Below are 16,756 nucleotides of genomic sequence, written 5' to 3'. Positions count from 1 at the left end.
CGGACAGGACCTCAGTTTAAAGTCTCATTTGAAAAACATCTCCAACAGTGCACCAATCCCTTAATGCTCCACTGGAGTGTTAGCATTGTACGCAATGTCCTATAGGGGGGCTTGAACCTGCAACCTTATACCACAGAGACAAGAGTACATTCCAACTTAGCCAGAGCTGATACCTAATGAGTTCTAACCAAAGAGGTTGTGGGAAAGTGCACATTGACTCTTCAATAGCTGAGTGGTAGGCAGATTGGATGCTCAGACACTCGGTGTACCGCATGTGTTCAGATTGTAAACTCCCTCCTCACTGACGTCAGGGAAAGCCAGGCCTTTGAAACAGGCCTTCAGCTTAACAATACGTCTAAAGACAACTGTGTGGATCAGTCTTTTCAGATGGCAATCCCTCTCCGAGAGAAAGAATGGCAGATTCCATCAGGAAATGATGTGATTGTGAAGACCAGATTGCACAGTGGCAAGTTTACATCGACAAGTCTCATTGTGACCTTTAACAGGGATTTCTAAAGTAAAATGCTCCCATAACAGGTCTGGCAACAGGATGCCAAGTGTCTCACACAGGAAAGCTGTTTAAATATAAGATTTTAAACTGCGTTATCCAGCTAGATCTCCATTTTTCCATCTCTCTCTCTATCCCTCTATCCCTCTCTCCCCTGTCAATTCAATTCAATGCATGTTTTATTGTCCATTCAGAAACTCATCATTGTTACACTGCTTGTTTATTAAACATCACAGATAAATAAATAATTAACAATGAAAAAGACCAAAATACATCATTGCAAAAGTCGAACTCTGGTTAAGTATATGTAAAAACTATTACGTTTCTCATGTCCAAGATTGTATTCCATTTCAATTCCAGCCTTCAGGTATTGCACATCTCTCTTAATTCTTGAATCTTAAAGGGAAAGTGTAGCTTCAGCAAGTTCAGCAAAAACCATTTTCAAAACCAGTCGAAAACAAGTTAATAACTTGTTTTAAAGTTATTTAAAAGGGGGGTCAGGAGCAGAGGGACCTGGGTGTATATGTGCATCAGTCATTGAAGGTGGCAGGACATGTTGAGAGCGCGGTTAATAAAGCATTCAGTATCCTAGGCTTTATTAACAGGGACATAGAGTACAAGAGCACGGAGGTTATGTTGAACTTGTAGAAGTTACTAGTTTGGCCTCAGCTGGAGTATTGTGTCCAGTTCTGGGCTCCGCACTTTAGAGAAGATGTGAAGGGGTTAGTGAGGGTTTTGGTTCCAGGGATGAGGAATTTCAGTTATGAAGATAGATTGGAGAAGTTAGGACTGTTTTTCTTGGAGAAGAGAAGGCTGAGAGGAGATAGAGGTGTTCAATATGATGAGGGTCTGGACAGAGTAGATAGAGACAAACTGTTCCCATTGGTGGAAGGAACGAGGGTGCAGATTTAAGGTAATTGGCAAGAGATGCAACGGTGACATGAGGAGAAACTTCCTCACACAGTGAGCAATTAAGATCTGGAATGCACTGTCTGAGGGTGTGGTGGAGGCACAGTCAATCGAGTGGTTAGGATCTGGAGTGCACTATCTGAGGGTGTGGTGGAGATAGAGTCAATCGAGGCTTTCAAGAGGGATTTAGATTGTTATCTGAAAAGGAAGAACATGCAGGATTACGGGGAGAAGGTGGGGAAGTTGCACTCGCTGAATTGTTCATACTGAGAGCCAGTGCAGACATGACTGGCCAAATGGCCTCCTTCTGTGCTGTAGCAGTGTTAACACAGAATCACACAGCTATGATTTTCTAAGTGCATTTTTAAGACTGTTTCACTCATAGATTCCAGCACTTTCCTGATGGTGATAGTTCCCTGTTTTCTCTCCCCTTTCTTGAATAGCAGTTTTACATTTATAACCTTCAATATGCCGGGATAGATCCAGGATCTAGGAAGTTTTGGAAATCACCACAACACATCCATTATCTATGCAGCTATCTCTTTTAGAACCCTAGGATGTAAACTGTCAGGTCCTGGAGGTTTGTCAGATTTCAGTCCCTTAGGTTTCGACAGTTCTTTTTCTCCGTTGATGTTAATTCCTTATTTTCCTCACTCTTCTTAGCCGCAGGGTTACCCTCTATTTCTGCTATGGAACTTGTGTTTTCTACAGTGAAGCCAGACACAAGACATTTCTTCAATTCCTCTGCCATTTCCTCATTCCCCATGACAATTCCTCCGGACCCTGCCCTTCGGCCCATCGAGTCAGCGCCAGTCAAACAAGTATCTAGCTATTCTAATCCCATTTTCCAGCACTAGGCCCATAGCCTTATATGCCATGGCATCGCAAGTGCATATCCAAATACTTCTTAAATGTTATGAGGGTTTCTGCCTCTACCACCCTTTCAGGCAGTGAGTTCCAGATTCCCACCACCCTCTGGGTGAAAAAATTCTTCCTCACATCCCCTCTAAACCTCCTGCCCCTTACCTTAAATCTATGCCCCCTGGTTATTGATCCCTCCACCAATGGGAAAAGTTCCTTCCTGTCTACCCTATCTATGCCCCTCTTAGTTTTATAAACCTCAATCATGTCCCCCCTCAATCTCCTCTGCTCCAGAGAAAATAACCCCAGTCTATCCAATCTCTCCTCATAACTAAAACTCTCCAGCCCAGGCAACATCCTGGTAAATCTCCTCTGCACTCTCTCTAGTGTAATCACATCATTCTATGCCTCAGCTAATAAAGGCAAGTATCAATTTGCCAAATTGTCTTGGATCCCATGGGCTCTTACCTTCATTATCAGTCTCCCATGTGAGACCTTATCAAAAGCCTTGCTGAAGCCCAAGTAGACTACGTCAAATGCAGTACCCTCATCTATACACCTGGTCACCTCTTCGAAAAATTCAACCAAATTGGTCAGACATGACCTCCCCTTAACAAAACCATGCTGATTCTCCCTGATTAATCTCTGCCTCTCCAAGTGTAGATTAATTCTGTCCCTCGGAATTGCTTCCAATATTTTCCCCACCACTGAGGTTAGACTGACTGGCCTGTAGTTCCCTGGTTTATCCCTTCCTCCCTTCTTAAATAACGGTACCACATTGGCTGTCCTCCAGTCCTCTAGCACCTCTCCTGTGGCAAGAGAGGTATTGAAAATTATTGCCAGCGCCCCTGCTATCTCCTCCCTTGTCTCACTCAACAGCCTGGGATACATTTCATCCAGGCCTGGAGATTTATCTACTTTTAAGCCTGCCAGACCACTTAGAAACTCCTCCCTTTCTATGCGAATTTATTTAATTATATCACAGTCCTGCTGCCTGATTTCCACACCCATGTCATCCCTCTCACTTGTGAACACTGACACCTAGTATTCATTTAGAACCCAACCTACGTCTTCCGGCTCCACACAGATTACCAATACAGTCCTTAATGGGCCCTACTCTCTCCCTAGTTATCCTCTTACTCTTAATGTACTTGTAAAATAACTTTGGATTTTCCTTTATTTTACCTGCCAATGATATTTCATGCCCCCTTTTTGCTCTCCTAATTTCTTTTTTAATTTTCCCACTACACATTCTATACTCCTCTAGGGCTTCTGCTGTTTTGAGCCCTCGGTATCTACCTTAAGCCTCTCTTTTTCTCTTTATCCAATCCTGTATTTCCCTCGACATACAGGGTTCCCTGGATTTGTTGGTCCCACCCTTTATCTTTACTTGGACATGTTGGCCCTGTACTCTCCCTATTTCCTTCTTAAATGAGTCCCATTGCTCTGACGCAGGTTTACCTAAAAGTACCTGCTCCCAGTCCATTCTGGCCAGATCATATCTGATCTTATTAAAATTGGCCTTCTCCGAATTTAGAACTCTGATTTCTGGCCCATCCTTGGCCTTTTCCATAACAACCTTGAGTTTAACAGAGTATGATCACTATCTGCAAAATGCTCCCCCACTGATAGCTCAACCCACTTGCCCGGCTTCATTCCCTGAAAATAAGTCCAGGACCGTCCCTTCTCTTGCAGGACCTTCTACATACAGGCTTAAAAAGCTCTCCTGGATGCATTTTAAGAATTCCAGTCCCTCTAAACCTATCAAACTATGACTAACCCAGTTAATGTTGGGGAATTTGAAATCCCCCACTATTACTATCCTATTATTTTTACACTTCTCTGACATTTGACTATATATCTGCTGTTCTATTTCTCTCTGACTGTTTGGGAGCCTATAGTACACTCCCAGCAATGTGATTGCTCCTTTTTTGTTTTTCAGTTCTACCCATATGGCTTCATTTGAGGAGCCTTCTAAGATGTGATCCCTCCTTACTGCTGTGTTGATTCCTTGATCAATATTGTGATACCCCCTTCTCTTTTACCTCCTTCCCTGTCTCGCCTAAAGACCCTATATACTGGAATATTGAGCTGCCAATCCTGCCCCTCTCTCAACCATGTCTCTGTCTCAGCAATGACATCATATTTCCATGTGTTAATTTGTGCCCTCAACTCATCTGCCTTATTCATCAGGCTCCTTGCATTAAAATAAACACCATCTAACCTTGCCAAACTCCCTTGTGTCTTAACTGGCCTATAATTTCTAAGCCTTCCAGACTCACTTGCTCTCTCTTCTAATTTTGGCTGTGCATCTCCCCCTGCTGAACCTCCTCTCAGGATCCCATCCCCCTGCCAAGTTAGTTTAAACCCTCCCCAACAGCACTAGCAAACCTCCCCGCAAGGATGTTGGTCCCATTCCGGTTCAGGTGAAACCCGTCCATCTTGTACAGGTCTCACTGCCCCCAGAAACAGTACCAATGTCCCAGAAAACTAAAGCCCTCCCTCCTGCATCATCTCTGCAGCCACACATTTATCTGGACTAACCTCCTATTTCTATACTCACTAGCGTGTGGCACCGGAAGTAATCCAGAGATGACTACCTTTGAGGTCCTGTTTTTCAATCGGTTTCCTAGATCCCTAAATTCTGCTTGCAAGACCTCACCCCTCTTTCTACCTATGTCGTTGGTACCAATATGTACCATGATCTCTGTCTGTTTGCCCTCCCCTTTTAGAATGCCCTGCAGCCGTTCAGTGACATCCTTGACCCTGGCACCAGGGAGGCAACATGCCAATCTGGAGTCACATCTATGGCCGTAGAAACGCCTGTCTGTTCCCCTTGTAATCGAGTCCCCAACCACTATTGCTCTTCCCCTCTTTTTCCTCTCCCCCGTGCAGCTGAGCCACTCACAGTGCCATGAGCGTGGCTGCACTCCCCAGAGGAACCGTCACTTTTCCAACACAGAAAAGTGGTTCTCGAGCGAGATGCACCCTGGGGATTTCCTGACTACCTGCCTGACACCTTTCTTCTGACTGATGGTCACCCATTCCCTCTCTGTCTGCGCTTCCATAAGCTGTGGGGTGACCACGTCTAAAAATGAGCTATCTACGAAACTCTCAGCCTTGTGGATGCACCTCAGTGCCTCCAGCTGCCGCTCAAGCTCCAAAACTCGGAGCTCAAGCAGCTGCAGCTGATGGCACTTCCTGCACACGTGGTCGGTCAGAGCGCAAGGTGCATCCAAGACTTCCCACATGTTGCAGGCAGTACATAACATGGGATTGAGCTGCCCTGCCATGCCTCTGGTTGAAAAAAACCCTTACTTTTAGATAAAGACAGTAAAAAAACGTTAAATTATTTATGTACTTTAAATAAAAACTAGAATGCTTACCTTTCCTTAGCTTAATTTATTTTAAACAGGAGAAAAAAAAACTGGAGACAAACACTTACCCACTACTCACCAATCAGCTCTCACCTTTGTGCTGACATCACCTTTTGAAGTTTCCCTGGACTCGCGCTGGTTCTGATCTCTCTGCCGCTCTCTCGCACTGTCTTGTGATGTCACTCGTTATTTTCAACAAGAACGGACTGCAGGACACTCTTCCCAGACTGCTTCACCGTGATGCTGACTGTATGACACTCTTCCCAGACTGCTTCACCATGATGCTGACTGCAGGACACTCTTCCCAACTGCTTCACCATGATGCTGACTGCAGGACCCTCTTCCCAGACTGCTTCACCGCGATGCTGACTGTAGGACACTCTTCCCAGACTGCTTCACCATGATGCTGACTGCAGGACACTCTTCCCAGATTGCTTCACCACAATACTAACTGTAGGACACTCTTCCCAGACTGCTTCACCACGATGCTGACTGCAGGACACTCTTCCCAGACTGCTTCACCACGATACTGACTGTAGGACACTCTTCCCAGGCTGCTTCACTGCGATGCTGACTGTAGGACACTCTTCCCAGACTTCTAAGGGGTCAGTGTTTATTTTAGCTAGTCTTCCTCTTTTTCATATAATAGCTTTTACAAATTGTTTTTATATTTCTGGCTAGTTTACTTTCAAATTCTAATTTTTCCCTTTTTATCAGCTTTTTGTGGGCCTTTTCTGGTTTCTAAAACACTCCAGTTCTCAGACCTGCAATTGTTTTTTTTTACAACATTGTCAGCCTCTCCTTTTAATCTAATACTATCCTTCACCTCCTGAGTAAGACACAGATGTGTCTTTCATGCTGAGTTTTTGTTTTTCAATAGAATGTATTTTTGTTGAATATTTTCAATTGTTCTTTAAATGTTTATCACTGTTCATTTATGACCTTTTAGTATAATTGCCCAGTCAACCATAGCCAGTTCTCCCCTTATACCTATGCGATTGGCTTTGGTTGCATTTTAGATTCTTGTTTGTGAATGGAGTATGTCGCTTTCAAGCTTAACATGGAATTCACTTGTATTATGATCACTATTTCCCAGTGGATCTTTTACTATGAGTTTACTAATTAACTCTGCCTCATTACACAACACTAGATTTAAAATGGCTTTATCGCTAGTTGGTTCCACAACATATTGCTCCAGGAAACTGTCATGGCACAAATAATACAAACTAATTTTCTACACCACTCTTGCCAATTTGATTGGTCCAGGTTGCATGAAGATTAAAGTCCCCCATAATTATTACATTACCTGTGTTACAAGCTCCAATAATGTCTTGTTTAATGATCTGTCAAATGGTATAACTACTGTTAGGGGGCCTATAAACTACTCCCACCAGTATTTTATGACTCTTGCGGTTCCTAACCTCCATCAGTGCTGATTCTACTTCCTGATCTTCTGAGCCAAGATCATTTCTCACTAATATCCTTCTGTTATCCTTCATTATCAGGGCTACCCCTCCTCCTATTCCACTCTATTTGTTTTTACTTTTAAATATTGTGTACCCTGGAATGTTTATTTCCCAACATTGGTCACTGTGTACCCATATCTCTGTAATGGTGATTAGATCTAAACCATTTATTCCTATTTGTGCCACTAGTTCATCTATCCTGTTGCAGATTCTTCGTGCAATCAGATAAAGAGACTTATAATTTCATATTTTACTGCTATTCCCTGCATGGATCTTACTCATTGATGTACAATTACTGTTAAACATTGTCTCTTCTGGCCCACTCTGCTTCTCTTTACTTGCATCATTCTGATACCTTCACTTTTCCCTTTGGATTTCTATATCTCCCTTCACTCAAACTCTGTCCACCCTGGTTTTAATTTAAAGCCCTATACAACCTGGTTCAAGTGGAACCCATTCCAACAGAACAGCTCTCTCTTCCCTGATTCTGATGCCAGTGCCCCATGAATTGAACCCCCTTCTTCCCACACCACTCTTTGAGCCATGTGATTAACTCTCTAATCTACTTGAGCCAATTAGCACGTGGCTCAGGTAACAGACATGATTACCTCTGATGTTCTGTGTTTTAATTTGGACCCCAACTCTTCAAACTCTCTTAGCTAACCATCAATCCTAGTTCTATCAATGTCACTGGTTCCTACATGGACCACAACAACCGAATCCACCCCCTCCCATTCCAAGATCATCTCTAGATATGAAGAGATGTCCTTAACCTTGGCATCGGGCAGGTAACACAACCTTCAGAGTTACCAGTCATGGCTACAGAGGAAGTATCTATCCCTCTGACTATACTGTCCCTTATCACTATACCATCCCTTTTCACTCTCCCCTCCACCTCCTGCAGCCCTGGTGCCGTGGTCAGTTCACTCATCCACCCTGCAGTCCACTCCTCATCCACACAGATGGAAAGGACCTTGTACCTGTTGGACACGGTTGAGGGCTGAGTCTCCTCCACCAGGACAGGCTGGTTCCCTGACCTGCCTGACTCACAGTCACACCCTCTTGCCCCTGACCATTGACTAACTGTGCCTAACCTAAGGGGTGTGACCACCTCCTGGAATACAGTGTCCAGAGAACTCTCCCCCTCCCTGATGCTCCGTAAAGTCTGCAAGTCACACTGGATCTCAGCAACTTGGAGCCGAAGTTACTCAAGCTGCAGACACTTGCTGCAGATGTGGTTATCGGGAACTGCAATCCATTCCACAGATTCTCATAAGATGCAGTCACAGCACTCGACCATCCTGCCTAACTTTATTTATTTAATTAGTTAATTGGTTATTCATTTACACAGCTAAAGTAACAGCAAGCTATCTAGCCTGGAGACAAAAGGACACACACCAGCTACTGGAGACTGAAAAAGCTGTACCTCCCTCTCCTTCTTCACCCAATTCCCACTGTACAAAATCCCTGATTCAGCACTCATTCCTTGTGGCACTCAGTCCTCCTTGTCTCACTCTGTGTTTCCCTTACTCTCCATCCTGAAACTGTCTGGCTCAGAGTCACTGAGCTGGAGTGTGAGCGGAGGAGACTCTGACACAAAGGGAGGGAGAGCAGTATCCGGACCATTTGCTCCAGATTTCAGTCTCGCCTCGTGGAGAGGTTCAGGGTCAGAATGGGGCTGGTGTGAGTGTTAACGTACAGAATAAGGGGATCCCAGTAGAGACAGAGAATGAGGTGCTGCAGAAATGGATCCGATCCAACAGGGACAATGTACTATTTACCTGTGAGGAGAGAGATGGAGACTGTCAGAAAGACAGGCTGAATGTGACCAGGAGGCTGTCCAAAAGGGAGGAGGGGAAGCATAATGTGGTAGTTATAGGGGGAGGCAGTGGCATAGTGGTATTGTCACTGGACTAGTAATCCAGAGACCCAGGGTAATGTTCTGGGGACCTGGGTTCAAATGCCACCACAAAATCTGAATTCAGTAAATCTGGGATTAAAACTCTAATGATGACCATGAAACCATTGTCAATTATTGTAAAAACCTATCTGGTTCACTAATGCCCTTTAGGGAAGGAAATCTGCTGTCCTTACCTGGTCTGGCCTTATATGTGACTCCAGACCCACAGCAATGTGGCTGACTCTTAAATGCCCCCTGAATTAGGTGTGGGCAATAAACACTGGCCTAGTCAGCAATGCCCACATCCCATTAAAAAATTAGGGAACAGATAGCGTCCATTATAAGCAGGATCAAGCGTCCCACATGTTTGGCTGCCTACATGATGTGAGTGGGGAGGATATCTCACAACAATTTAAGAAGGACATTAGAGAGGGGAGTCCAGTTGTGGTGACCCATGTTGGGACCAACAACATTGGGATGAGTAGGCCAGAGGTTGTGTACAAGAGGGCATGTGTAAATCAATGAACAGAACCTGTAGAATCTCTGGGTTATTATCCGAGCCACATGCAGATTGGAAGAAGAGGTAAACAGATTCAGGAGGTGAACATGTGCCTGTAGGAGGGGTGTGGGATAGAGGATTTACATTCCATAGGACACTAACACCAGCACTGGGACAGGAAGAAACCACTGGGACAGGCTTCACCTGAAACAGGCTGGTCCTATCAGAAAGCAGAAATAAAGTGGTTACAGTGAATTTAAACCAGTCAAGAGAGGAAGAAGTCCAGTGGAAAAGGCAGTATGATTAATAGGATGAAAACAGGCAGAAGGGTAGAGATAGAGTAACAGTCATAAATTTTGCTTCAGAAACTACAGCCAAAGGGAAAATCAAAAGTGAAGTGGTTAAATCAGGTGAGAGAAATAAGTGACGTGAGAGTAAAACATTAGAGAAGGAAGGCAGGTGAGGGTGTGGGGCTCAAAAAAAGTGTTTATTATACAAATACACAGAGCGAAGGAAAAAATTGAATGAATTGCAATGATCAGCTGTTGTTTTTGGACAGACTTTGCCAGCTTCTGCTCAGCCTCTACGTTTCCATTTGTAAAGTTACCCCTGGAATTCTCGTCTTTCTCCTCCTTTCTTTCAATAACATTGCCATGTTCGCAAACTGTAGACACTTCTCTGGGGGTGGAGTCACCTGTGGAGAGTGTAGGCTTGTGGGCTGCATAAGGAATGGGGCTTCTCAGAATATTTGGAATTCTTATAGATTTAATAGACACAGCATCAGCCCATCTGGCAGGAAGGCTGTTTCACTTCTCTCTCCGAAAAAAAACACATCAACAGTCCCTAGCTGTCAGCGGATGAGGGAAAACAAAGATAACAGCCAAGGAAATGTTCCTTTATTCTTTCCTGCATTGTGGGCGTCCTTGGCAAGACCAGCTTTTGTTGCCCCTCCCTAATTGCCCTTGAACTGAGAGGTTTGCTAGGCCATTTCAGAGGGCAGTTAAGAGTCAGCCACATTGCTGTGGGTCTGCAGACCCATACAGGCCAGACCGGGTAACGACAGCAGATACCCTTTCCTTAGAGTTTTTACGACAATCGATGATAGTTTCGTGGTCACCATCACTGAGATGAGCTTTCAATAGCAGATTGGCATGGTGGGATTCGGACCCATGCCCCCAGAGCATTAAGATAAAATCGAATAACTGCTGATGCTGGACAGCATCCCCAGAGCGTTAGCCTGGGCTTCGGGAGTCCTACTCCAGCAACATTACCACTACCAACGTCTCCCCAAATGAATGGTCCTTTCATCAGGTCGTGTGGCATCTTGGGGAGCAGTGTCGGGGGTGGGGCAGTGACGGGGGCGGGGAGCAGTGTTTTGGGGGTGGGTATGGGGAGCAGTTTCAGGGGGTGGGGCAGTGCCAAGGGTGGGGGCAGGTCAGTGTCGGGGGCGGGGCGGGGCAGTGTCAGTGTCGGGGGCGGGCGTGGGGAAGTGTCGGGGGCGGGGCAGTGTTGATGTTGGGGGCGGGGGCGGGGCAGTGTCGGGGCGGGGGTGGGGACCAGTGTCGGGGGTGGGGAGCAGTGTTGTGGGTGGGGGGCAGTGTCGGGGGTGGGGGGCAGTGTCAGGGGTGGGGAGCAGTGTCGGGGGTGGGAGGCAGTGTCGGGGGTGGGGAGCAGTGTCGGGGGTGGAGGGCAGTGTCGGGGGTGGGGGGCAGTGTCGGGGGTGGGGGGCAGTGTCGGGGGTGGGGGGCAGTGTCGGGGGTGGGGGGCAGTGTCGGGGGAGGGGCGCCATGTCGGGGGGTGGGGAGCAGTGTCGGAGGGTGAGGAGCAGTGTCTGGGGTGGGGAGCAGTGTCGGGGGTGGGGGGCAGTGTCGGGGGTGGGGAGCAGTGTCGGGGGTGGGGGGCAGTGTCAGGAGTGGGGGGCAGTGTCGGGGGTGGGGAGCAGTGTTGGGGGTGGGGGGCAATGTCGGGGGTGAGGAGCAGTGTCGGGAGTGGGAGGCAGTGTCGGGGGGTAGGGAGCAGTGTCGGGGGGTGGGGAGCAGTGCTGGGGCGTGGGGAGCAGTGTCGGGGGTGGGGAGCAGTGTCGGGGGTGGGGAGCAGTGTCGGGGGTGGGGAGCAGTGTCTGGGGTGGGGGTGGGGAGCAGTGTCGGGGGTAGGGGTGGGGGGAGGTGTTGGGGGTCGGGAGCAGTGTCGGGGGTGGGGAGCAATGTCGGAGGTGGGGGGCTGTGTCGGGGGTGGGGAGCAGTGTCGGGTGTGGGGGGCAGTGTCGGGGGCAGTGTCGGGGGTGGGGGGCAGTGTCGGGGGAGGGGAACAGTGTAGGGGGTGGGGGGCAGTGTCCGGCAAGGGGGTGGTGAGCAGTTTCGGGGTTGGGGGTGGGGAGCAGTGTCGGAGGTGGGGAGCAGTGTCGGTGGTGGGGGTAGTGGGCAGTGTCGGGGGAGGGAGTGTGGGTGGGGAGCAGTGTCGGGGCTGGGGGTGGGGAGCAGTGTCGGGGGTGGGGAGCAGTGTCAGGGTTGGGGGTGGGGGGCAGTGTCGGGGGTGGGGAGCAGTGTCGGGGGTGGGGGTGGGGGTGGGGCCAGTGTCGGGTGTGGGGGTGGGGTGCAGTGTCGGGGTTGGGGAGCAGTGTCGGGGGTGGGGAGCAGTGTAGGGGGTGAGGAGCAGTGTCGGGTGTGGGGCAGTGTCGGGGGTGCGGAGCAAAGTCGGGGGTGGGGAGTAGTGTCAGGGGTGAGGAGCAGTGTTGGGGGTGGGGGGCAGTGTCACGGGTGGGGGTGGGGGTGGGGGGCAATGTCGGGGGTGGGGGTGGGGGTGGGGTGCAGTGTCGGGGGTGGGGAGCAGTGTCGGGGGTGGGGGGCAATGTCGGGGGTGAGGAGCAATGTCGGGGGTGGGGGGCAATGTCAGGGGTGAGGAGCAGTGTCGGGGGTGGGGGGCAGTGTCGGGGGGTGGGGAGCAGTGTCGGGGGTGGAGAGCAGTGTCAGGGGTGAGGAGCAGTGTCGGGGGTGGGGGGCAGTGTCGGGGGGTGGGGAGCAGTGTCGGGGGTGGAGAGCAGTGTCGGAGGTGGGGGGCAGTGTCGGGGGGTGGGGAGCAGTGTCGGGGGTGGGGGTGGGGGGAAGTGTCAGGGGTGGGGGCGGGGAGCAGTGTCGGGGGTGGGAGGCAGTGTCGGGGGTGGGGGCGTGGAGCAGTGTCGGGGGTAGGGGTTCAGAGTGGTGGTTTGGGAGCAGTGTCGGGGCTGGGGGCGCAGTGTTGGTGGTGGGGGGCAGTGTAGGGGTGGGGAGCAGTGTCGGGGGTGGGGGGCAATGTCGGGGGTGAGGAGCAATGTCGGGGGTGGGGGGCAATGTCAGGGGTGAGGAGCAGTGTCGGGGGTGGGGGGCAGTGTCGGGGGGTGGGGAGCAGTGTCGGGGGTGAGGGGCAGTGTCAGGGGTGAGGAGCAGTGTCGGGGCTGGGGGGGCAGTGTCGGTGGTGGGGGGCAGTGTAGGGGTGGGGAGCAGTGCTGGGGGGTGGGGAGCAGTGTTGGGGGTGGGGAGCAGTGTCGGAGGTGGGCGTCAGTGTCGGGGGTGGGGGGCAATGTCGGGGGAGGGGCGCCATGTCGGGGGGTGGGGAGCAGTGTCGGGGGTGGGGAGCAGTGTCGGGGGTGGGGAGCAGTGTCTGGGGTGGGGGTGGGGAGCAGTGTCGGGGGTAGGGGTGGGGGGAGGTGTTGGGGGTCGGGAGCAGTGTCGGGGGTGGGGAGCAGTGTCGGGGGTGGGGAGCAGTGTCTGGGGTGGGGGTGGGGAGCAATGTCGGGGGTAGGGGTGGGGGGAGGTGTTGGGGGTCGGGAGCAGTGTCGGGGGTGGGGAGCAATGTCGGAGGTGGGGGGCTGTGTCGGGGGTGGGGAGCAGTGTCGGGTGTGGGGGGCAGTGTCGGGGGCAGTGTCGGGGGTGGGGGGCAGTGTCGGGGGAGGGGAACAGTGTAGGGGGTGGGGGGCAGTGTCCGGCAAGGGGGTGGTGAGCAGTTTCGGGGTTGGGGGTGGGGAGCAGTGTCGGAGGTGGGGAGCAGTGTCGGTGGTGGGGGTAGTGGGCAGTGTCGGGGGAGGGAGTGTGGGTGGGGAGCAGTGTCGGGGCTGGGGGTGGGGAGCAGTGTCGGGGGTGGGGAGCAGTGTCAGGGTTGGGGGTGGGGGGCAGTGTCGGGGGTGGGGAGCAGTGTCGGGGGTGGGGGTGGGGGTGGGGCCAGTGTCGGGTGTGGGGGTGGGGTGCAGTGTCGGGGTTGGGGAGCAGTGTCGGGGGTGGGGAGCAGTGTAGGGGGTGAGGAGCAGTGTCGGGTGTGGGGCAGTGTCGGGGGTGCGGAGCAAAGTCGGGGGTGGGGAGTAGTGTCAGGGGTGAGGAGCAGTGTTGGGGGTGGGGGGCAGTGTCACGGGTGGGGGTGGGGGTGGGGGGCAATGTCGGGGGTGGGGGTGGGGGTGGGGTGCAGTGTCGGGGGTGGGGAGCAGTGTCGGGGGTGGGGGGCAATGTCGGGGGTGAGGAGCAATGTCGGGGGTGGGGGGCAATGTCAGGGGTGAGGAGCAGTGTCGGGGGTGGGGGGCAGTGTCGGGGGGTGGGGAGCAGTGTCGGGGGTGGAGAGCAGTGTCAGGGGTGAGGAGCAGTGTCGGGGGTGGGGGGCAGTGTCGGGGGGTGGGGAGCAGTGTCGGGGGTGGAGAGCAGTGTCGGAGGTGGGGGGCAGTGTCGGGGGGTGGGGAGCAGTGTCGGGGGTGGGGGTGGGGGGAAGTGTCAGGGGTGGGGGCGGGGAGCAGTGTCGGGGGTGGGAGGCAGTGTCGGGGGTGGGGGCGTGGAGCAGTGTCGGGGGTAGGGGTTCAGAGTGGTGGTTTGGGAGCAGTGTCGGGGCTGGGGGCGCAGTGTTGGTGGTGGGGGGCAGTGTAGGGGTGGGGAGCAGTGTCGGGGGTGGGGGGCAATGTCGGGGGTGAGGAGCAATGTCGGGGGTGGGGGGCAATGTCAGGGGTGAGGAGCAGTGTCGGGGGTGGGGGGCAGTGTCGGGGGGTGGGGAGCAGTGTCGGGGGTGAGGGGCAGTGTCAGGGGTGAGGAGCAGTGTCGGGGCTGGGGGGGCAGTGTCGGTGGTGGGGGGCAGTGTAGGGGTGGGGAGCAGTGCTGGGGGGTGGGGAGCAGTGTTGGGGGTGGGGAGCAGTGTCGGAGGTGGGCGTCAGTGTCGGGGGGTGGGGGAGGGGGGCAATGTCGGGGGTGGGGGCGGGGAGCAATGTCGGGGGTGGGGTGTAGTGTCGGGGGTGGGGACGGGGAGCAGTGTCGGGGTTGGGAGCAGTGTCGGCGGGTGGGGAGCAGTGTCGGGGGTGGGGGTGGGGGGCAGTGTCGGGGGTGGGGAGCAGTGTCAGGGGGTGGGGAGCAGTGTCGGGGGTGATGAGCAGTGTCGGGGGTGGGGAGCAGTGTCGGGGGTGAGGGGCAGTGTCGGGGGTGGGCGGCAGTGTCGGGGGTGGGGGGCAGTGTCGGGAGTGTGGGGCAGTGTCGGGGGTGGGGGGCAGTGTCAGGGGTGGGGAGCAGTGTTGGGGGTGAGAGGCAGTGCCGGGGGAGGGGAGCAGTGCCGGGTCGTGGGGAGCAGTGTTGGGGGCGGGGGTGGGGAGCAGTGTCGAGGGTAGGGGTGGGGGGCAGTGTCGGGGGTGGGGAGCAGTGTCGGGAGTGGGGAGCAGTGTCGGGGGTGTGGAGCAGTGTCGGGGGTGGGGGGCTGTTTCGGGGGTGGGGAGCAGTGTCGGGGGTGGGGAGCAGTGTCGGGAGTGAGGTGCAGTGTCGTGGTGAGGTGCAGTGTCGGGGGTGCGGAGCAGTGTCGGGGGTGGGGAGCAATGTCGGGGGTGAGGAGCAGTGTCGGGGTTGGGGGGCAGTGCCGGGGGAGGGGAGCAGTGTCGGAGGTGGGGGAGCAGTGTCGGGGGGTGGGGAGCAGTGTCGGGGGTGGGGAGCAGTGTCGGGGGTGCGGAGCAGTGTTGGGGGTGGGGGTGGGGAGCAGTGTCGGGGGGTGGGGAGCAGTGTTGGGGGTGGGGAGCAGTGTCGGGGGTGGGGAGCAGTGTCGGGGGTGGGGGGCAGTGTCGGGGGTGGGGGGCAGTGTCGGGGGTGGGGGGCAGTGTCGTGGGTGGGGAGCAGTGTTGGGGTTGGGGAGCAGTGTCGGAGGTGGGCGTCAGTGTCGGGGGGTGGGGGAGGGGGGCAATGTCGGGGGTGGGGGCGGGGAGCAATGTCGGGGGTGGGGTGTAGTGTCGGGGGTGGGGACAGGGAGCAGTGTCGGGGTTGGGAGCAGTGTCGGCGGGTGGGGAGCAGTGTCGGGGGTGGGGGTGGGGGGCAGTGTCGGGGGTGGGGAGCAGTGTCAGGGGGTGGGGAGCAGTGTCGGGGGTGATGAGCAGTGTCGGGGGTGGGGAGCAGTGTCAGGGGTGAGGGGCAGTGTCGGGGGTGGGGGGCAGTGTCGGGGGTGGGGGGCAGTGTCGGGAGTGTGGGGCAGTGTCGGGAGTGTGGGGCAGTGTCGGGGGTGGGGGGCAGTGTCGGGGGTGGGGAGCAGTGTTGGGGGTGAGAGGCAGTGCCGGGGGAGGGGAGCAGTGCTGGGTCGTGGGGAGCAGTGTTGGGGGCGGGGGTGGGGAGCAGTGTCGAGGGTAGGGGTGGGGGGCAGTGTCGGGGGTGGGGAGCAGTGTCGGGAGTGGGGAGCAGTGTCGGGGGTGTGGAGCAGTGTCGGGGGTGGGGAGCAGTGTCGGGGGTAGGGAGCAGTGTCGGGGGTGGGGAGCAGTGTCTGGGGTGAGGGGCAGTGTCGGGGGTGGGGGGCAGTGTCGGGGGTGGGGGGCAGTGTCGGGAGTGTGGGGCAGTGTCGGGAGTGAGGTGCAGTGTCGGGGGTGCGGAGCAGTGTCGGGGGTGGGGAGCAATGTCGGGGGTGAGGAGCAGTGTCGGGGGTGGGGGGCAGTGCCGGGGGAGGGGAGCAGTGTCGGGGATGGGGGAGCAGTGTCGGGGGATGGGGAGCAGTGCCGGGGCGTGGGGAGCAGTGTCGGGGGTAGGGAGCAGTGTCGGGGGTGGGGAGCAGTGTTGGGGGTGGGTGTGGGGAGCAGTGTCGGGGGTAGGGGTGGAGTGCAGTGTCGGGGGTAGGGGTGGGGAGCAGTGTCGGGGGTCGGGAGCAGTGTCGGGGGTGGGAAGCAGTGTCGGGGGTGGAGAGCAGTGTCGGTGGTGGAGGGCTGTGTCGGGGGTGGGGAGCAGTATCGGGGGCAGTGTCGGGGGTGGGGGGCAGTGTCGGGGGAGGGGAACA

This window comes from Cetorhinus maximus, chromosome 17 (assembly GCF_964194155.1).
Source record: "Cetorhinus maximus chromosome 17, sCetMax3.hap1.1, whole genome shotgun sequence".
Taxonomy (NCBI): Eukaryota; Metazoa; Chordata; class Chondrichthyes; order Lamniformes; family Cetorhinidae; genus Cetorhinus; species Cetorhinus maximus.
Note: the sequence above shows the minus strand (reverse complement) of the source record.